Source organism: Marmota flaviventris, chromosome 3 (assembly GCF_047511675.1).
Source record: "Marmota flaviventris isolate mMarFla1 chromosome 3, mMarFla1.hap1, whole genome shotgun sequence".
Lineage (NCBI taxonomy): Eukaryota > Metazoa > Chordata > Mammalia > Rodentia > Sciuridae > Marmota > Marmota flaviventris.
The window spans coordinates 133,411,403-133,433,849 of record NC_092500.1 but is presented as its reverse complement, the minus strand read 5'-3'; the positions used below and the strand labels follow the sequence as shown (position 1 = coordinate 133,433,849).

At 38.5% G+C, this 22,447-nt stretch overlaps 1 protein-coding gene across 2 annotated transcripts in view; it reads right to left on the bottom strand.

Moving 5' to 3' along the window:
* The window catches only part of Trmt9b (tRNA methyltransferase 9B (putative)), a 59,116-nt gene extending 54,081 nt beyond the window's left edge, over positions 1-5,035 (bottom strand). The window contains exon 1 of one of the 2 annotated variants that reach the window (XM_071610411.1): positions 4,996-5,035. The gene's annotated coding sequence lies outside the window, so the exon portion shown is untranslated. Of the gene's footprint in view, positions 1-4,358; positions 4,408-4,995 lie in introns of those variants that run through there. The other variant, XM_027954670.2, reaches the window with a different exon arrangement.
* Positions 5,036-22,447: the final 17,412 nt, after the last annotated feature.

Genomic DNA, 22,447 nt, shown 5'->3' with positions numbered 1-22,447 from the left:
AATGGGAGCAAACCTGGGCAGGTTCAGGCAAGCTGCCTGAGAATCACCTCATGAGGCTTAGCCAAGATCCTCTCATCTCTTATAAGTAGCAACTTTCCCTTCCAACCTTCTCCTGAGCAACTAATTCCCTTATTAAAGCTCTTTCTGCTTATAGTAGCTAGGGCTGTTTCCCTTATCTGCAACCTTACTGATAAGAGAAAGTGAAGGCAGAGATGAGAGCATTCTGTATACCAAGATGGAGGAAATACCTTGGGAGAACCATGAAGGGGGAAAGGTTGTGCCCATCTGGCAAACACAGTTATGCAATACAAAACCAGCCAGGTGTACCTAAGTCAGGGTTGATGGCACTTTAGGGTCTGGACTTGAGAAATAAAAAGAAAAAACTTATGAAATCTGCGAAATAACCATGGGGAACACTGGAGAGAGAAGGAGACAAGGAAAAACAGAGAATAATACTATGTACTTGGGGAAGAGGACTGCCCACCAAGTCCTTGAAATGACCTTGAGAGAGCAATCCAAGGGAGAAGCTGCTTCCTGCCACTGCTCTGCAGAGTGTATATCACAACCTCACAGAGCTGGGCTCAGGGACTCTCAGATACTTTGGTGACCTTTCCATGTGAGAAATATGAAGCAATCGGTCCCCGCAGCTCTTCTATAGATATGGATTAAAACTGAAGGGGTGACTGTGTGTGGGTGTGTGGGTGTGATATTATGATAGCTAGAAGTATCCGTGACATGTATTTTAAACAGAAATCTGTTCAATTTGAAAAAGAAATTAATCCAAAGTATTTTAAATTCAGACTATAATACAAAGAGCTGGCAAATTTATCATGGTAAAACTGTTTTCATTTCTGATCAGTTAATAAAAGATTACAAATATCATTTTTATAATTCAATAGAGTAGTCTGAAAAACTCTAAGGTAATATGTTTCAAAAATAATTAAGAGTTCTACTAAAACCATAGCCTTACATAGAAAAAAAATGTTTCTCATAACAGACCTACTGCTTCGGCCTCATTCATACTGTCTTGCCCCCTTCTTCAAAAGTACCTGCTCTCTTCTTTGTTCTCCCTGAAACACACACACACACACACACACACAGTCACATTCAGGGTCCCTGCAGGTGCTGTTTATTCTGCATTAAACATTCTTCCCTCATATCACTTCCTTATGTAAGCATTCCTCACCTCCTATCCCATAGATTCTAATTCCTTATTTCTACCTTCATGCATTTCTAGTTGCTATAACTGAGTAGCAAAGACTGGGTAATTCATAAAGAATTGAGTCTTATTTATCTCATGGTTCTGGAGGCTAAGCAATCTAAGAATACTGCTCTACTCAGCATCTGGTGGTGACTTCTTGCTGGTGGTGAATCTCTGCAAAGTCCCAAAGAGGTATCACATGGCAAGAGAGCAAGCCTAGTGACTTGGGTCTTTTCCTAATAAGCCACTAATACAATCCTAGGACCCCAGCCTTATGACCTCATTATTCTGACTTCCAAAAGCCCCATTTCCAAATACCATTAACATACAACTCCGAGGATTAAGTTTCAACAGGAGTTTCGGAGGGACACACACCTAGACTATAGCACTGCCCTTGACATTTTTCCCACAGAGCACTTAGTAAAGATTTAAATGATAGGTTTACCTCTTACCAGCAGACATGCATTCTGTAAGCAAAAGGTTCAAATCTGTTTTTCTTGCTCTTGGTGCCTTGGGTGCCTTGGGAATGCTGAATGCCTGAAAAGCTGAATAAATAGTATTACTGCTTCCTTTCCACAGTCTAAATACTAGACCCTATTTCTAAATCCTAACGGATGTAAATTTTGTGAAAACCAAAAATTAACATCCTGTTATCAAGACTATACTTCTAAAGACATTAACAGAAACTAGTTAAGCAAATGCATAAATTTATTTTACAAGTTCACTTGGAAAGCTCCTCCCTCGCCCTATTATCTATCTCATCATTATCTCCAAAAATAATTGCAAGTGACCTCTTTAACGTTGGTAACTCAAAGGTCTGTCTAGGGTAGAGGAGAAGCAAGTGTGACAGTGTTAGCCTCAAGCTCCTAGGCAACACTAACTAGGAGAGGAAGGGGGAATGACCCATTGACTCAAATATTAAATTCTAGAGTCAATTATGCAGCAACCCCTCTGCAGCCCCGGGAAATGATACTAAATCAACACTGCTACTTCTTACTATAACCACTCTTCACGACTGTTCACAATGTGCCAACAGTATACTCAGCATTTCACATTCATTATTCCATCTGCTTCTCATAACCACCTTAGAAGGATCATTATGCCCATTTCACTGATGGGGAAATGGCACTAAGCTAAATTTCATTCCAGGCAATCTAGTTCAAACTTAAAAAGCCTCCCTGGAGTAGTTGGAAGGGTCTCTGCATGAGATGTAAGTACCCAAAATAAATGGCATTATCCCCTCTTTGAACAGCTCTTATCTAGGGCTTTTATCCTCTCTTATGCCATCAAGAGAAGAGAATCACAAAAGCTATGGCCATGTAAGATCACTATTCTTTCAGCCTTCCCAGGGACCAAACTATGCCAGATCCAGCTCAATATTTAGATCCGTAAGTTTGTCCTTACATAATTCTTTAATTATCTTAATACTTGCATGCCACTCTTCAGAACACTTCCTAATTTGTCTAAGAGTAAAAACATAAAATTGCACAGACAAGTGCTGACAGCCTAATTTTAACATTCATTACACCATGGGCTAACTGCAATGAGAGTTTTCACTCAATTCCTTCTTAAAAATATAAACCGAACGTCCACATGCAGTAAACACAAGAATTTCATTGCATTTTTCTCTCAAAATTTAGATTCCGAGTATTGCTAAGCATCCCTAGCTTGTGCCTTCTTCAAAGCAATGATAAAGCCTTCACCATGTGTCTCAAATTTTGGAGCCTAGTTCTCCATACTTTCAAGTGAAATGCATTGAAGTACTCACCTACCCATCTCTCAGAAATACTATATGTGGTGTCTGACTAATACCTTTTCTACACAGCCCTTTTAATCATAAGTAAGATCTGGCTTTGGAAAATACACATAAACAGAGATTTAAGATGTTCTGGGACTTCCTCCTGCTACCCTGACCCTCCATTTTAAGGCAGAATTAGTTAACTATGCAGACTAAGTATTTTCAATGTCATCATCCCTCTGGTAAGTAAAATTTTATTAAAACCTCCAAAGTACCTTGATACTTTAACTATATTAAGATATATGCCCCAAATGGGGGGGGGGCAAATTATTTCCAAAGAACATCATTACAGTAATTGAATCTTTCTAGAAATATGATTTCTTTTGAATTAGGAAGAGTCTGTAAGAGTTCTCTTTTCAAATCTGACCAAGCACATTAATAAAGCGGCAGTTTTCTGAAGCAGTTTCCTTAGTGACGAGATACTTTCCAACTTGTCAAGGTCTCCTTTAAATAAGTTACATGCAATCAACGGCATCAGAGCCACTAGCATCCTTCTCCAGTGATCCTCTCTTCTGAGCATCTCTAAGGCACCACTCACAATATTAGAGTTGTTTACACTGCATTTTCAGCCAGGAATCAAGGGCATAAAAACCTACAGTCTCCTTTGTAAACTTCAAAACAAATTAACCATTCATTAGCCAGGAAGGCAAAGGATTTGACTTGCTAATTAGTCACACGAATAATGTTTTCCTCTGCTGAAACAACACCAATCGTTACCTGTAATATCGCAATGACCTTAATACAAAGCTATATAGATTCATTCTAGCTCTTTTCCCCATGTGAAATTTCCTATGTACATTCAAATTCATGCATACCCACTTATATAAAGCTTTGCCCGTATATTTTTGTAATCTTCCCCTCTTTCTACATAAAGTATGGTTTGCTTATATCATGTATTACAAAGAACCAAAGCAATATAAACAGAGAGAGAGAGAGAGAGAGAGAGAGAGAGAGAGAGAGAGAGAGGTTAAGAACACAAGTAATATTATATAAATCCTACCATCCTATTTTGGCATTCCTTTCTAAAAACCGTATTTTCATCTTCAGCTTTGAAAACTTTCTGCCTTTAAGTTATCTTAGTTCTCCGCCTCCTGCTAGTTAAAAATCAATTCCCAAGTGATAGCTTCTGAAGGGAAAGATACACGTGCACTCCACGAAAATACAAATTCATTTTCGCCTCTAAGCCACTAACCGTGTCCCCTTCAGCTCTGAGCTCTGATGGATGGGTTCTCCCATCTGAAGCACATCCCGCAATCCCTTACTGCTCCGCAGGCTCGCCGGTTTGGGTCGTGTCTAAGTTTGCAAGGTAAACAGGTCACCCACGGTGACAGGAATGGCCTAGGAAGAGCAGGAACTCACCCAGGCGGTCAGACCCCGGGCGTGCAAGGCGACCTGTCGCGCCCTCTCCTCCCAAAGGGCGCAGAGCCAGCAGAACTAGGGCGGAAAAGAGGCTTCTCGCGGCTCCCCTCTGCAGACCATTGTCAGCGCCCGGGTCGCGGGCGCTCTCTGCACGGTATCGGGGCGGGAAGCTCTCCGAACCAAATAGTTACGATGCTCTCCGGGGAGCTGCCGAAGAAAAGCTCTTTTGCATCCAGGTCGGGGCGGTTCTAGGTGTAACTTCCACCTCTTGACCTATTTTGGAGCGTGAGAATGAAAGGAAGAGGGAAAAAAATAGACGGAGGGCGCGCGCGGGGTGCTGCTGCGCGCGAGGCCGCGGGGAACGCGCGCGCGCGCGCGCGCGCCCGGGCTCGTGTGGGGTTCTGGAAGAGAAGTTGGAGCGAGGCCCCGGAGGCCTCCCGCTCTGAGGCTCGCTGCCCGGCTCCTCCCGCTGCGGCCGGAGTAGCACCCTCGTCAGACCCTTTCCCGCTCGGAAACGAGCTTCCGGAGCTCGGGGTGCTTCGGGCAGACCCGGCAACGGTACCTGGACGACCGCCCGCGGCCCTGGGAGCGCGGGCTCCAGCCCAGTCACCACCCCACCTCCCAGACCCGCCCTCACCTCTCAGGAGGCGGCGCTCCGGCTCCGGCTGTCCGGGAACTCAGGCCCGCGGCGTCTCCGGGTCGGGAGGACGAGCAGGCTCCGAGGGGCGGCGGGCGCCTGATGAGCCGGGGGAGTGTCTCCTCCCCACCCGGTCCCCTCCGAACGTGCCGGGGAAGTGAGGAGCGATCGCTCTCTCCCTGCCTGAGGCCGGGGGTGACCTTCCTGCCTCCTCCCCCTCGCTCTTCTGGTCGGTCTCTGGCGTGGCCCGTCCTCAGTGGGCGAGGACACCGAGGCGGGTACACCTGGTCGGCCCAAAGCGCTGCAACGCATTACCTGGGGTGACAACACCGTGACGCTTCAGCGCGTCTTTTCTCATTTGGTCCTGGCAGCCACCTACTTCAACGGAAATACCCCCCATTGGGTACCTGTGTACATGGGATAGATAACTAGATCAGAGGATTTTTGCATAGTCCAGAGTGCTACTGCATGGACGCTCCGAATCGTTTTACTGAAACAATATGCTCCATCTGTTAAAGAGTTTTTGCCAAAGGAGCCCCATCAAGTGGCATCTATCAGAGGAAAGGGTGGAACCTAGAAGCTTTTCCCCAAAAGGGGACAGACACACACCCCCTTATTTCTGTAAGAATATCTCTGCCACGTCTTTAGCGTAATCACATTCAACCTCTATCAGTAAACTACTCAGTTGTCATCAGGGGTCTATGTATTTTTTTTAAAAAACCCTTGTTTTCCAAGTCAAATGATTAGTACTTTAACTGTTCTGTTGACCTTTATGTACAAGGTTGGGACTCCTGTTCCCATGGGGTGGGGGGGACCACTTCACCTTGAGTTGTTTTTCCAGTCACATTTGTGTGGACCCAGCTATATGGCTATTGTGGTATATTCAGGGTGGTACTAAGAGGGCCTGTTGGAGATCAGCAGACAGTTTCTGATTCTGGAATAGTTCCCTAGTGCCACAGTATATTGAGGTGGGGTAGAGAGAACATCTGCTCCCGCCTCTTTATTGTCATGACAAGGGTAACCAAATAGGCATTGCCTTTTTCTGTAAGTACCCTCACTCCCCCACCCGGGTTTACTGGTGAGGTGCAGGGCAGGTCATAAGCCTGGTTTTATGTATTCTTCTTCAGCTGAATGCCAGCCCATAGAAATGTCACTGTTCATTTTCGTTTCCATTCAGTGAAGCTGCAACTTCAGTACAGAGGACGTGTATTAGATACTGAAATGTTCCCTGCCTCTTCCAACAGAGCAAGACAAAGCACATCTAAATAGTATAGTGCCTGACATATTGTAGAGACCTAATCAATACTTATGGAGTGAATATTATCTAAACAGAGTGTGATGAACAGGAAAGTGGCCTGTTTTAAATGTTTCAGGAAAACATTCACAATCAGATGAGGTGGTCAGGGAAATAATCCTAGAGGAAGTGACAGGTGAGGAATTTTGAAACAAGGAACTGGCTTAGGAGAAGGGAGAATAAAAGTATGTTTGATGTGATTTCAAGATATGGTCATGGTAGAGGTTCTTAACTTTTTGTACAAATAGATCCTTATAAGAATGTGACAGAAGTTCTAGAGCACCCTACCAAATAAACAAATGATAAAGATATTTACATATGTTTTCTGGGAGTTCATGGACTGCTGAAGCAGCTCTGTAGAATCTCTAAAGTCTGCAGATTTGAATTTCTAATTCTTTGTTTGGAAGCAGGGAGAAAAATAAAGACATGGTGTTAGCTGTTTGCTCCTGTGACAAAATACCTGAGATAAGTTACTTAAGAGGAAGAAAAGTTTATTTTGGCTCACAATTTCAGAGCTTTCAGTCTATGATAGGTTGGCTCTGTTGTTTTGAGGCCTGTGGCAAGATAGCAAGCACATCATGGTGGGGAGTGTATGATAGAGCAAAGCTGCTCATATATGATGGCTCAGAAGCAAAGAGAGGAAAAAGAGGAGCTAGAATCTAAATATCTTCCTCAAGGACACACCCCCCAATGATCTAACTTCCTTCCACTAAGCCCCACCTCCTAAATGTTCCACCCCCTCCCAATAGCACCACAAGCTGGAGTCCAAGTCTTTAGCTTGTTGGCATTTGGGGGACATTTAAGATCCAAACCATTAACAGAGATTATTCTAGTTGAGGCCATGAGAGAAGGCACTTCTTCCATGGCCACCAGGAGTATTTGGTTAATGGCTATGGGAATAGAATGAAAGTGTGATATAAAGAAAATTTGTACACTAGAAAAAATAGCAGAATTTTTAAACAGTATTATATTCTTTTTATATATGAGAATTTGAGATCTCAGGAGAAAGGGAAATGGGATAGATAAAATAGGGTTGTCTAAATATTGAGAGCTGCTGATGCTGGGTGGGTACATGGGGTTATTGTATTCTTGTCTCATTGGGATGCTTGACATTTTTCAGGGAAAAAAAATTTGATGAACTTTTACCTTTGGTTAGTCATAACCAATTCATGGCATTTCCTAGAATGGAGAATTTGTATATTATGAAGAAAAGAAATGAAAAAGGATTCAATATAAAGATGTCAGTGATGTTACACATAAGATCATTATTAACAAGCCTTTTGTTGTTGTTGTTCTTTTTAGATATACGTGACAGTAGAGTATATTTTGACATAATATACATACATGGAGTATAATTCATTCTGATTAAAATCCCATTCTTGTGTTTATAAATGATGTGGAGTCTCACTGGTTGTGTATTCATATATGAACATAGGAAAGTTATATCTGATTCATTCTACTGTCTTTCTATTCCCATCCTCCTTCCCTTCCCTTCATTCCCCTTTGTCTAATCCAATGAACTTCTACTCTCCCTGCCCCCCTTATTGTGTGGCAGCATCCACATATTAGACAGAACATTCGGCCTTTGGCTTTTGGGGATTGGCTTATTTCACTTAGCATAACAAGTGGAGTCTTTATTGAAATAATAGATTTCTCTTAGAATGAATTATGACTTGTGTTCTTCATAGTCTTGACAGAAGCCAGACAGACCACTGTGAACACTGAACAGCATTCCATATTTCTTTATAATCTTACACCTCAGTTTGTACTGCTTAGTTAACTAAGCTTCTTTTAATTACAGTATATAATTGTATAGTGCATATTTATGTATCTATTATACCATACATTAATATTACTCATTTTTGCCCTATATTATTAACATATTATATAATCATTATTATATTGCTTGGATAATGTAGTTCCTTTGTTAACTCTTTAGTTCTGGCCCACACCTCCTGAAGTAGCAAGGGCAGGCTATGATCCGCTGAGTACCTGCCTTGCTTGCTGCCTTCTTCTGAGAAAAGCAGCCACAGTGGTAACTTACACACAGGTTGGCATTGTTTATCATGTGACTAATTCAGTCAAGGATTGCTGCTTACCCAAAGGAATTACATAACTTATCCTGTGGCTTATGAAGCAGACTCTGGAGAACACTGCCAATTAGGTGTTGGATATTGATGACCTGAGCAGATCAGGTTTTTCCTTACTCCTAGGTGTCTTAGAGGCAGGGCTGGGATTTGAACTCAGGCAGTGAGTGCTCCACACACTCTTCACCACTCTGTTCACTGCCTCAGGAGAAGCACAGATAGTTAAACTGAATCACATGCATGACCAAGTCACATTATTGGGAGCAACCGGTGCCTTGGTGACTAAGGAGCTCACTCTTCTGTACTTCCTGGCACTACTGTGTTTCCTCATGGATGGTCCAGAACATTCTGAGTTGCTCATAGTTGTGAAGACTAATATGTTCTTTCTTCCTTCCTCATGAAGCTCCATGATAAAGTAATATCAATGCAGATCACGTTTCTCTTCTTTATGACCTGGGCCAATAGAACCATATAACCTACTGTTGCCTGTAATAACTTCATGACAGGAAATAGAACTATGAGTCTTCCTTCCATGGCTTTATTCTGTGCAGCAGTCTCTAATGCAAACAGAACATGTACCTTCTTAGAGAGGTTATCTTAAAATAAATTTCTGCAAATCAAGCCACATTTTCCAACTGACTTTTTTAGTAAAATAAATATTTTTTCAGAAAAAAAATTTCTGAACCATATGGAAAATATATTTAGAATTTAGCAGCTATTATTTTAACCATTTCTTGAAGGAAATATAGAATAAAAATAAAATCAATAAATACTAAAACCAAATTATTTCATGACCCTACTGCTTGAGGTCCTTTATCACCTCTCCATGTTCTCATTAGATAACACAAACACATATAGGGGGGTGCAGCACTGCTCACAACCTAGGCCCAAACTAGCTCTCAGGGTCCAAGGGAAATCATGAGATTTCTCTAGTTCATGTAGCCCTAAGTTTTAGCCTCTAGTATCTTGAAGTGTGGGATTTAGGTAAATAATTCATGTAAGTTCTTTTCTAGCCTATTGACCATTATCTTACCCATTTTATCCTCATTGCTTATCACAGTCCCAGTACTTAGTGATAACTTAATGCATGTATTTGAATTGAGTTTGTATATATTGCCATAAGTCTCAAAATGTGCTACATGATGTTTGTGTCACAATTTCATTCATTTAAACTCTGATCACCTACTACATTCAAGGCCCTGGCCTAAGTCCTGGCTGTTAGCCACTTTGTATGCTTTATCTATCATTGATATAATGAAGAATTTTTAAAACTGCTGTGTTTTAACCAATGTCCTCGTTTCAAAGTCATCTCACTTTCTTGAGTGCTTTTAACTAGTGCCTCATAACATTACCTTGCTGCATGGTAGAAAGGGGTGAGACCAGCTTTGGCTTACAGGAAGAAACTGTGAGATGCTCCAGTCTCCCCAGAACAATCCCTTCAGGAGACTGGAGACAAAGTAGTCCCAAATAGGGACAGACAAAGATCAAGCTTTAAGGCCTCATTAGTTTTGAAGGATTTTTTTTTTTTTTTTTACAACAAAGCTGTCAGACTGGTCTGAGGATCAAAGAGCTCACAGCTGCTTACAATACAAATCAGCACGATCTAGAAATGGGAGTGCTAACCAGAGTTGTCTTTGGCATCCTGGGATGTGCAAGGGCTGCACCCCAGTGTGCTGTCTGCCTAAGTCCTAAGCCCTTTACTTCTTCAGTCCTTAGAGTCTAGAGCTGCTGCCTTTGTCTAAGGAACTGGGATCCTGCATACCTGCGAATGCTGTGTAACCTCAGGTCAACAGTGAATTTCCCAGCATGGTGGATCAGATGGCTTCTTATTTGGCAGACTTCTCTTTTTTTTTTTTTGTCCAGAAGAGAAACAATCTGTTTCCTCTCTGTTATCCTGAATTATGTGAAAGCAGACCTGCCAAATCTCCTTATTTTTCAAGCCCCTGATCTCCATCCCCTGTCTTTCTCTTGCTATGATCTTTTTCTAGACAACCTCACCCACTTTTCTCACTGCAAGGAGAAACTCTATGGAGATGGCTCAAAAATCTGTACCTCTGGACTAGTCTTCTCATAAACCTCCAGATCCACATTGCTGGTGTCTCGCTTGACATCTCCATCAGGGTGACTCAATCTATTTGAAAACAAGGTCCTGTGCCCTGCATGGACCTAATCCAGCTACTCTTTGCTTTCTTCTACAAATCTTGTCCTCCCAGTCACCTGGCACATTCCTAGACTCTTGCTTCTCCTTGCCTTCTATATACCACTGGCAGCCACACCATCTGCCCATTTTATCTTTGCAGTATATTTATCCATCTATTTCTCTCTCTTCTAATTGTTTCTACTCTAGTTTTATGTGTTCCATTATTTCCTAGCTGATTGTAATAATTGCCTAACCTGGTTTCCTAACTGTCAAATCCATCTCTTCCATGAAACCTTTTAGCTTTTTTTCTGGAACTTACTACTCTGTCCTGAGAAATTAGTAGTTCTTGTCTTTGTCCCTCTTATCACACTTATCACAATCCTCATAAAAATATTTATTTATTCATTCACTTTTTCAACAAATATTCAATGGCAATTTATGTGTCAGGCACTGTGCTAGGAAAACGAGGGTGAGTAAAACAGATAAAATACTCACTTCTGTGGCATTTATAATCTAGTGCAACAACAGACATTAACCTGGATATCACAATGATAATAAATAAAATGTGCAATCTCAAAATGAAATGAATATCTTAAAGGAAAGTGTCAGAGTTTCCATGACAGGGATCGTGTTCTGTAGGCCTTCCAGAGGGAGAACAGGTATAGGATTCCTTTTTGTATCCTCCAAGTGTAGCCCAGAGCTGTGCACCTGGAGAATTCAGTGAGTTTTGGTTGAAGGACCATATTCATCTTCTGATAGAAGTATCTGATTTTTTTCTGGAAAGCACAGTGCTCAATTAAATACACAGCAGGTATGTCCTCGAATGATGACCTCGACATTGCCACTTAAGCTGCTTGCTTTGTTTCTTTTGCCACAAATCCATTGGTCAACTATCTCCAAATACATCCTGTTTCTTTTGCTAGCAAGACAATATGTAAAGCTTGCTATCCTAGTGACACTATCAAGAGCATTCTTTATGGCAGAAGCTCTTATACACACTAATAAATCACTTTCTTCACCAATACAAGCCCATGCTCCCTCTTCTTTCAGGGTGATAAGATTTGCTGAAGAGGTAGAACTTTTTTTTGCCTCTTAGGAAACTGGGTCATCCTTCAGATGTCGTTTGGGTCATTTACCCACTTCCTCCGCATCTCTAAAGCTATTTAGGTATTACTTTTCCATCCTTTTTTACTTTCTGTCATGTTGCTCTTTCCTCCTTTGCGATTTGTGGTCCTGTAAATTTCTGGAGTCAGCTTTTTGCTGGAACAGTGAGTGACATGTATCACTTGATTTATATTGTTTCTATTTTTTTCCCCCGGTGTGATTACATAATACTTTCCAAGAAGCACTCTCAGATACAGAATCTCAAGTCTGATTTGTGCATTAACTGGGGTTTTTGTTTGTGTGTTTTATTTTTAGCTTAGGAAGGAAAATTCATGACCATAAGTCCTTGTGCTTACAAGTATGTGTAGTCCATGGAGAATTGATATTCTGGGAAAAATACAGAGTGAATTTTGAGATGGTTGGTTTCTATTTTTTTCCTCATGGTATTTTTGGAATTTGGGGGGGAATGCAAGTACAGAAAATTTTAGAATAAGTTAACATTTAAGGCTAAGTGCTATAGTTCACAATAGCCACCTATGAAATCAGTCTAGGTGTCCATCGATGGATGAGTTGAAAAAGAAAATGTGGTATGTATATATATATATATATATATATATATATATATATATATATACAATGGAGTTTTATGCAGCCATAAATAAAAATTAAATTGTGTCCTTTGTGGGAAAAATGGATGGAAATAGAAACCATCATGTTAAGTGAAATAAGTCGAGCTCAGAAAGTCAAAGGTTGTATGTTTTCTCTCACATATGAAATCTAGAGAGGAAAAAGGAAAAGAAAGATGGGGGTGGATCTCATGAAAATCACAGGAGATTAATAGAGGAAACGGGCCAAGGGGTGAGGTGAGAACCGAGGGGGAAATTGCTGGGGAGTGATATTGGCTAAATTATATTGTAATTTTGTGTGCATATAAGAATATGTAACAATAAATCCCATCATTTTTGTTAAAAAAAAAAAAACTTTAAAAAAGAGTAGGTGCAAATGTATACTACTAGAATTCACTTATGGTAAAATAGTTTCAGGAAACTGTGCAATAAGAAAATTTTATTAGAAAATGAGCTGTAATCACTGAAGTTCAGTTATCTTCTGAGAACAAGAAAGGTAAAACCATAATTGCAGTACTGCTTCTAGGGTTCTACCACCGGAGCTCTATGACCCTAACTCAGTCTAGATCTCTGGGCCTTAAGTTATCTATCTGAAAAGTTCGAGGTAAGTTAGTAGATCATTAAGGTGCCTCATCATTCTTAAAACAACAACAAAAAAATTCTTCTTGGATCTGGAAAATTGGGCAATAAAAGGGGATTTGGTGCCTTTTAAAAATGGTATTTATTTATGACCTAAAGTTTCAGTAGAAGGCTCCTATTTTCCAAGCTGAATTTCAAAGGAGTGGATGTAGATTTAACACTCGATAACAGCTTTTATTTAATTCATTTGACAAATTTAGGAAGAACTTATGACACTGAAGAGGAAGGAGACTTATTCCAAGAGGCTCCAGAGGGCAGACTTGGACCAGTGAATGTGAGTTCTGGGGAAGAAAATTTAGACTCAACAAGAGGAAGAGAGTTTTCAGGTTTAAACTGCTTGAAGTAGGAGGACTCTTTCAAGAGTACAGTTATTTATCCTTGACTGGGCAGACCAAAAGGACTGGCTCTCTTATTGATGATGTTTGCAGAGGGAATCCATATTTGAGAGGAACTCATGCTAGACACCTCAAAGTCCTCTCCAAGACTGTGATCCTTTGATGTGATTTTGACAAAGGACTTTGATAAATGGCAGCATGCATACAGATTCTCTTCAGGTCTGAGAATGTAGCTTAGTGATAGAACGCTTGCTTAGCATGCATGAGTGAGGGTTCAGTCCCCAGCACTGCAAAAAACAAACAAACAAACAAAAAACAAAACAAAACAAACAAACAAAAAAACCTTTTTACCACATTCTTTCCAGGTGTTTGGACTAAAAATGAGCCTGATATTTGCACAGCACAGCCTTTGTAGCTCTTCTCTCTCTTACTCTGAGTCATGTCATCCTCTGTATTGTTCTAGGGAAACTGGTTATGTTTGAAATAGTAGTTGCAAAGATTGGTTTCATATCATTATTTCAGGGGTTCAACTGGGACTAGAGCTTAGTTTTTGTCATGGAGACCACCAAGAACCTGAGGCACAGATAATTGGGGGGAAACTGGGTCCTTGTTTTGGTACAGGACTGTGTTTATATCTGTCAATCTGGAAAAGAGATACATCCTTTTTCCTACTTAACATGAAAGAAGGAAAAAGAAATAAAAATCAAATAAAGATAACAGGTAGGAAGGTGATAAAACTATAAAAAGCCCAACTAAGCAAACAAAGCACCCACAAAAAGCCAGATAAGATTGTTTTCAAAAACAAAAATATTGCTTGCTGGCATGCTGGAGACCCTGGGTTTGATCCCAAGCACTGCGAAAGGAAAAACATTGACAAGAATAAAAAATATTTTTTTGAGTAAAAAAAAAAAAAAAAAAAAAGCCATTGTGCCAAAAGAATAGCACAGCAGGAATAAGTGACTTCCCCCAGGAAGACTGCAGGTGAAATTGTCAGAAGTTGAAGTCACTGCCTTGGGACAGACAGGTGAGAAAATGCTTGCCTGGACAGTCTCCATTATTAAACAAGAGAATTTGTCCATCATTTTGGATAGTGGCTTTCATTCCATGTGGCAAAAGCTCATCAGGAAAGAAATAAAATGCCAAAACTTTCTTTTTAACTTTCCAGCCACATTCAGGAAAGTGTAACATCATGGGTAATCTTCTTCCCTCATGAGCTCAATTCTATCTGATCGTAAATCAGATCAGTATAACCTGCAGTGAAGAATTTAAGCAAAATGTCAAGCACAGTTTTCCCAAATCTAGATTGAATACACATTAAAAAATAAATTCGTTTACACAAGGGTTAATTTGACTTAAGAAATGTTCATGCGAAAAAGAAAGCCCCATTACATGAAAATAAAATGAACATTTTCCCCCAATAATTCAATTTACACATAAGTCTGTAAACTGGAGTGAAAATATAAATTTAGTATATTTTAGCTTTAGCTTCAAAGAAAGCCTGGAATGGCTTAGGATTCTGGAGTTCTATGTCACTGATTGTCATGATCAACTGTTGGTAAAATTTTACATTGGAAATTATTTGGAAGTATTTCAAGTATTGTTTCAGAATCTAGGTGCATGATAGAGGGGAAAAAAGAGAAAAATGATGATTGAAAAGATATTTTAGCTCTTTATTAAAGACTAAGAGAGAGAGAAAACATCTAGGAGCAAAAAAACCTATTTGCTTCTCAGAAGATTAATTTTTAATGTTGCTGGCCAATTATTCTAAGACAAGAACAAAGCAATGGTTTCCTCAGGGAGGTCTTGCCTTTATGAGAAAATAGTGTAAAAGAATCACATCATGTTAATAAAGCAATTATGTGTGCATGCCAAGTTTAAGAGATGTAAGGGATTTTAGAGATAAAGAGTGCAAATAAAAGAAACAGACTGGGGATGTAGCTCAGTGGTGAATGCTTGCCTAGTATGCATGAGGCCCTGGGTTTGATCCCCAGAACGAGGTGGGGGGGGGGGGGTGAAAAAATATAGAAAGAAATGTTTACTCTAAAAACATCTGAAGATTCAAAATTGTGTGACAATGAAATTAAAAACATCCATAACTGTACCGCTAAAGACATTACTGTTAACATGTTCTATTTCCTTCCTGTGTCAAGCTATTTACTATTTTTAAAGTCAAATTGGGATTATATTATACTTTTTTTTTTTTTTTTACTTTTAAGCTGTATTTTTGGGCAAAATATCTTGTTGTTAAATAATCTCCAATGACAATACTTTTAACATCACCATGATATTTTACTTTAAAAAATATATCTTGTGCCAGAGGGTAGACAAACTACAAGGATGCATAAACTTATGTAATTCTCAGGACAGCCTGAGGATACCTTATTGTTACTGTTGTTATTATCCTTCAATTTAAATTCATTTCTTTCTTTCTTTCTTTTTCTTTTTCTTTTTTTTTACAAATAGGGAAAAGGAGGTTAAAGGAGGCCAAAGATTAAAGAAGGTTAAGTAACTTGTCCAAAGCCAAGAAATGATCAGTCTATGACTTGGAATTATTTGTGTTTAATTCTAATGCCAATATTTTTAAGGATTATAATAAAGCCATATCTACATGAGAAATGTAAATGACCCAAATAAAATATCAAAACTTTTTTTTAACTTGTCAGGAGATTGAATAACTCCCTTCAGGAGGCGTCCTGAATAAATCACCATGACAGCTAGATGAACTGCATCTTCCCTCAGAGAACCAATAACACTCTGTTCATCAGAATCTGCAGTTTTCTTTTTCATATTTCTGATTTTTCAAAAAGCCAATACATTTGCCTTGGTGTTTGAAGAATACTATAAGCCAAAATTAAAATTATGTAAGGAAATTCAGAGAGCGGAATATCTCATAATAGTGTTATATAAGCTATAAATTACAGCCATAAAGAGTGTTACTTTGTATTTTGGCACTTGCCATATGCCATATGTACTATTTATCTCAGTCCATGTTAAGTCCTTATTCCTATCTAAAATTTAAGCTCCTTCAGTATATTGAAGAATTTCTTACGTTTCAGAGGTTAATGCCTCATCTTGCAAAGTAGTTATTCAGTATTTGCAATATATGTAATAGTGATTATGTTCAGAGTATCAGCACTTAAATACTAAATACTTAAATATGAAACAATTGTCCTTTTAAATGAATTAGTGTTGATACATAATATTGTCTTTGGGACAGAAATAATACTGCAGTCACCTCCTCTGGACACAGGGAAACCACATAGCCCAGGATCCTTTGTGGGTAAGTGGACCATGTTCATTTTCTGGCCAAAAGAACGTGGGCAGCAGTGTTATAGGCCTTTTCGTGGCTGATTCTTTCTCCCTGAAATCTCTGTCTTCCTCCCTAGCTCTTGATCCCCTGCTGTCCCACTTCTCTGTCTGTCTCCTGCTCTTCTGCTCTCTTTCTATGTATGTCTCTGCTGCGTACAAAATTACCGAAGAAGACAGAACTACTAGATTCATGGGCAGTAAATCTCCATGTTGAAGACCACTGAATGAATACTAAAATCAACTGTGATGTGAGCTACGGAGAGTTGGGGGCTGTTACAGCACCTGGCATCCAATTGACTTATCATGTATTGAGTTAATGCATTAGGCACTATCTCAATATACCCTCAACAATCACATTTCTCTTGCCTTTGCTCCTATAGTTCCTTCAATCTGAAATGCCCTTCTTCCATACCTTTACCTATTTAAACTTTAATGAGACAGATCACAAATGCTCCTTATATAAAGTTTTATTTCCGTATCACAGGTAGAACAATCTTGCTCCATTCTAACTGCCACAGAATTGTATTTCCTTATTACACTGTCCATAGTTGAGTGTCGGTCCCCATTTCATTCCCAGTGCCAAATGGCTGACACTTATGGTACTTGATGATTCTTCTCCAACAAATTGAGTGAATGGATGAAGAATGAATGAATAGGAAAGTGCATTTCATTCCTCCCACAGGTTTGACAAATTCTTTGAGTGCAGGATCATGTCTCATTCATCTTTATACTTCCCAGTGGCAGGCACAAAAGTAGACACATGGCAGGCACTGAGAAAATGTTTGCAGAATGGCTGAAGTACTGTTGGTGATGGAGAAAGATGCAAAAAAAAATTATTTTTTTTTCAGGATAGAAGATCATCAGAGTTTTGTGATTCTTCAAGTATTTAATAACTACCACAGTTGGGAAATTTATCATTAAATTTGACCTACATTCCTTTTGTAGCAATTTCAAGTCTTCCATGATTTTTAGTAACCCAACAGACACAGCACTTTTGAGCCGGAAGAGGTTCAGTTCTTGTAGCTATTTCTGTCTGATTGATGTATTTACAGAAGGGATGGTAATGATTCAACTGCTCTAAATCAATACCACTACATTATTTCAAGAAAGACAGGATTTTTAGAGTCTTCGCCTACTGTGTCTTCCTTTTCCCTTTTGATGTTTATAATTAGTCACAAATTCATGCTCATATGTAGTATGGTAAAATGGGATATAATTATTATGGGGAGAAATTAGGGACATGGCAATTGGTGATGATAGCTTTACTGTGAAAACTAAATAATTAGTATTAAAATAGAAAAGAAAATTTATTTATTTTCTAATTATAAAATCAATAAATATGTATTTTGTAAATATGTCAGGTGGTTAAAAAATCACACAGAATTAATTAATTTTTAAGAATATGATTATGGGCTGGGCTTGTGGCTTAGAGGTAGAGCACTTGCCTAGCATGTGGGAGGCCGTGGGTTCATTCCTCAGCACCACATAAAAATCAATAAGTAAAAAGGTATTGTGTCCAACTGCAACTAAAAAAAAAAAAAAAAAAAGGACTGAAAGGCTTTTATACTTTAATTGTACAAATAATACCTGAATATATTTTTATAAACATTCAAATAATAAGGAAGATATACAGAAAAAAAGTAACTGCACTTTGTTTCCAAAAAGTAACCTTTGCTAGTATAGTAGTTCATGTTACTACTCTAGACTTCCCTGCAATTGCAAAATATATTTGTCTATTCCAACGTGATGGAGTAGCTTTACATAAATGTCATCATATGATGTGTGTTATTCTGCAATTTGTCTTTTTTATTCAGCAATTATGCCTTGAAAACTCCTTTTATGTATAAATATAGATTTGTCTCATTTTAAACTGTTGTTGTGACATCTATCACATGAATTTACCTTATTTTATCTAACCATACTTTATTAATATTTTCATTATTTCTCAAGTTCTGTTATTGTGAACTGCAATAATTAAAATCACTGTTTATGTCTGTTTATGCACATATATGAATAGCCTAGTAGGTTGGAAAGTGAAAAGTGTAGTGTCTTTATTAAAAGATATTTATAGTAAGTTAAAAAAATTATGGCTATTCCTCAGGGAAAGCCCCATAAATATTTTATGCCAACTGTAGTTCATGAGACATAAAAACTATAGACATTAAAATTCTTTGTCATTTTTTTTTTTTGCCAATTTTCTACTAACAAAATTCTCCTTGCTCTTTTAATTTGCACTTTCCTAATTGTTAGGAAGGTTGGGCAACTTTTTTCATTTATATTCCTTTTATGAGTTGCCTATTCATTTTATTTCCCCTGACTTCATTGGATTGACTGCCTTTTTCCTATTGATTTGTAAGAGAGCTTTTTAAAATTCTAGTAATCCTTTGTTTGCTATAAATATTGCAAATGTTTTCTACCAGTTACAAGTCTTTATTTATTTTGTTGTGTATGTTTTGTTATATAACAGTTTTTAACTTTTAGTTCATCAAATCTGTTAATCTTTCATCTAGTGGCTTTGGGGGTTACTTTTGTTTATGAATTTTTCTCCTTCTCCATGATTACAAAAATACATGTCTGTATTTGCTTATAATGCCTTTGATTGTTAGTATTATATTGCTATGGTGTGAGGTAAGGTTCATGTAAACCAAGTGGATGCCCCCCTCAATAACGAGGGTTTTTGGATGTGGGTCTCATTCTACCAATCAGAGCTTCTTATGTGAGACTTTTTTTTTTTTTTCTTGTAATTAGAACTGACCTATTTAGAGAGAAAGGAAATGAATGGATTATTCATTTGGCAAGCTTTGATCACAGCAGAGGCACTGCAGCCAGAAATCAGCAACTGTGGTGGCCACTTCTAAATAATAAGATGGGTTCTTATTTTGGCAGCTTCCTGAGATGGCAGGAGTATAGCTCTGAAGCCAGAGCTGTGGAAGAAATATCTTGTTTCTACAGCTTCCTCTTGTAGTATATGTGTCCATTAGCCAGGGCTGTTTACTTCTGTGGTGTGGTTTTGGTAATCGTTCCTAAAAATTGAGACTGAGATCCTTTTCTTTTTTTGTACTGGGAATTTTTTTTTTTTTTTTTTGGTACCTGGGATTGAACTCAGGGGCACTTAACCCCTGAGCCACATCCCCAGCTCCGTTCTGTATTTAGAGACAGGGTCTTGCTGAGTTGCCTAGGGTTTCACTAACTTGCTGAGGCTGATTTTGAACTAACGATTCTCCTGCCTCAGCCTCCTGAGCCTCTGGGATTACAAGCGTGTGCCACTGTGCCCGGCTCTGCTGGGAATTTAACCCAAGGGCAATTTACCATTGAGCCACATACCTAGTCCTTTTTTTTTTTTTTTTTTCAATTTCATCAGCTTATGTTTATAAGACTATTAACATCTTTGTTTGTGGTGCTGAGGATCGAACCTGGGCTGCACGCATGCCAGGCAAGTGCGCTACCACTTGAGCCACATCCCCAGCCCACTTATTTTTTATTTTGAGACAGTTTCTCACTAAATTGCTGAGGGCCTTGCTAAGTTGCTGCAGCTGGCCTTAAATTTGTGATCCTCCTGCTTTAGCCTCCCAAACATCTTGAGATTACAGGCATGGGCCACCATGCCCTGCTTGAAATTCTTTTCTTCATGTACTCACTGCAACAATTTGCACACATTTCCCATACCCTTAATAAATTCCATTTACTTTAAAATAGATTAAGTGGATTTTATTGTCTACAACTAAGAACCTTGGTTAAAAAACGGTTAACATCATGTTTTCCCCTAAATCTGTTCCAACATTATTTATTGAGCAATTTTTTCTCCACTTGATTGACTTGCCTATACCAATAGGTTTCTATAATTACATTTTGAGGTTAATTTCTGTACTTATTTCTATTTCATTGATTGCTTTATCTACTTTTTGTACTGATTCTACACAGTTCTAATTACTACTATAATTATATATTATTTTTATACAAGTAGGGTGTTTCTTTACATTTACTTTTTCAAAACTTCCTTGGCTGTTCATTACATTTTTATTTTCCAAATAATCTTCTGAATTAATTGGTTGAGTTGCATAAAATGTACAATTAGCATTATAATTTCATTTTCCTTCTATGGATAGACTAATTAAATAAGATACTATAAAATAGTAATTTTTAAACTTTTTGGTCTCAAGACCTCTATACTTTTAAAAAATTAATGAAGACTTCAAAGAACTCTTGTTTATCTGATATATATCTGTGCACATTTATCATATTAGAAACTGAAACTGATAACATTTAGAAATATGTACTAATTCAGTTGGATATGATAGTGCACACCTGTAATCCCAGCAATTTAGGAGGATGAGGCAGGAGAATTGCAAGTTTGACACCTACAAGACCCTCAGCAACTTAGTGAGGTCCTGTCTCACTAAATAAATAAATAAATAAATAGTACTGGGGATGATGAAACTCAGTGGTAAAGCACCCCTGGATTCAATTCCCAGTTCAAAAAAAAAAAAGGAATGAAGGTACTAACTTATTAAAATTCATTACATATTTGTATATATATTTAATATGAAAAAAATATGTTTTATTCCCCCCAAAATTGTGAGAAATTATTTTACATTTTTATAAGTTTCTTTAATGTTTGGTTTCATAGAAAAGAGATTCCCACATTTTCTGCTTCATTCAATCTGTTGTGATGTGTTGTTTTGATTGAAGTTCACTCATTCCTTGTTTTTTTCTTTTTTTAGTTGTAGTTGGACACAATATGTTTATTTTATTCATTTATATGTGGTGCTGAGAATCAAACTCAGGGCCCCACACATGTTAGGCAAATGTTGTACCAGCCACAACCCCTTCTCTACAGTTCCTCCCAATGGATACCAAATTCCATGGATGCACAAATCCCTGATATAAAATGGTATAGTAGTTGCATATACACCCTCCATATACTCTAACTTATCTTTGACTTACTTATAATACTTTATACAATGTAAGTAGTTGTTATGCTGGGAATAATGATGGGGGAAATGTCTGTATATATTCAGTATAGAGATAATTAAATTTTTTTTTTTGATTTGTAGTTGGTTGAATCATGCAGACTCTATGGATATGGAGAGTTGACTGTACGTGAAAACAAACAAACAAATAAACAAAAACCCTTGACCTTGCACAGTGGAAGGAGAGCCTCTTTCCAATCAAGGTTGGTAGGGATTTAAGCTTTTATTCCAAGCATGATGGCACAAGGTTTGTGGAGGGTGTTAAGCAAGGAAGTGACGTAGTAAAGTTTGTGTTTAACAGGATCACTCCGCTAAGTGAAGCAGGGAATATAATGAGCACTTGTGTTCGTGTTTATTATCCATTCCAACACCTTTCTAGAGTACCTTCCTATCCTACAGACACCAAAAAGTTAAAAGCCATGTCCCCGGGATTCCTGTTTAAATGGAGTTCTGGATGTGATTGATGTAGCTTCTACCAATGAGCTACACTCAATTAGATTTAGTAAGGTAAAGGCCGTGGATTGGCTAGTTCCATTTTCTGTTGGAAAGTGTAATTGCCAGGAGTGGCTTCTCTTTACCAGAGTATCTTCCCATTTACAGCAGACAGCATGGTTTTGCATGTGTCTGCTGACCAGTTGAATCATTGTAGAAACAACATGGCTCTCTCGGTGTCTTGGTCCTACAGAGTGGATCTCAAGAGTTTTTACTGTGGGCTCAGATTGATGTTTGTTTCTTCAGCCTCTCTATTGATTCTATAAACTACTGAATGGCTTCTAGTAAATTTCTTTCCACCATACTAATAATATTAGACTCATCTCTGTCCCAGAAGCAGGAGCAAGGGTAAAAACAGGAAGAGTGGCCAGGAGTCTACTGCAGAACCTTGGGAGAGAGACATGATGGTATAATATTGGGGGTGGGGATGACAAGAAATGTTCGAATTCAGAACGT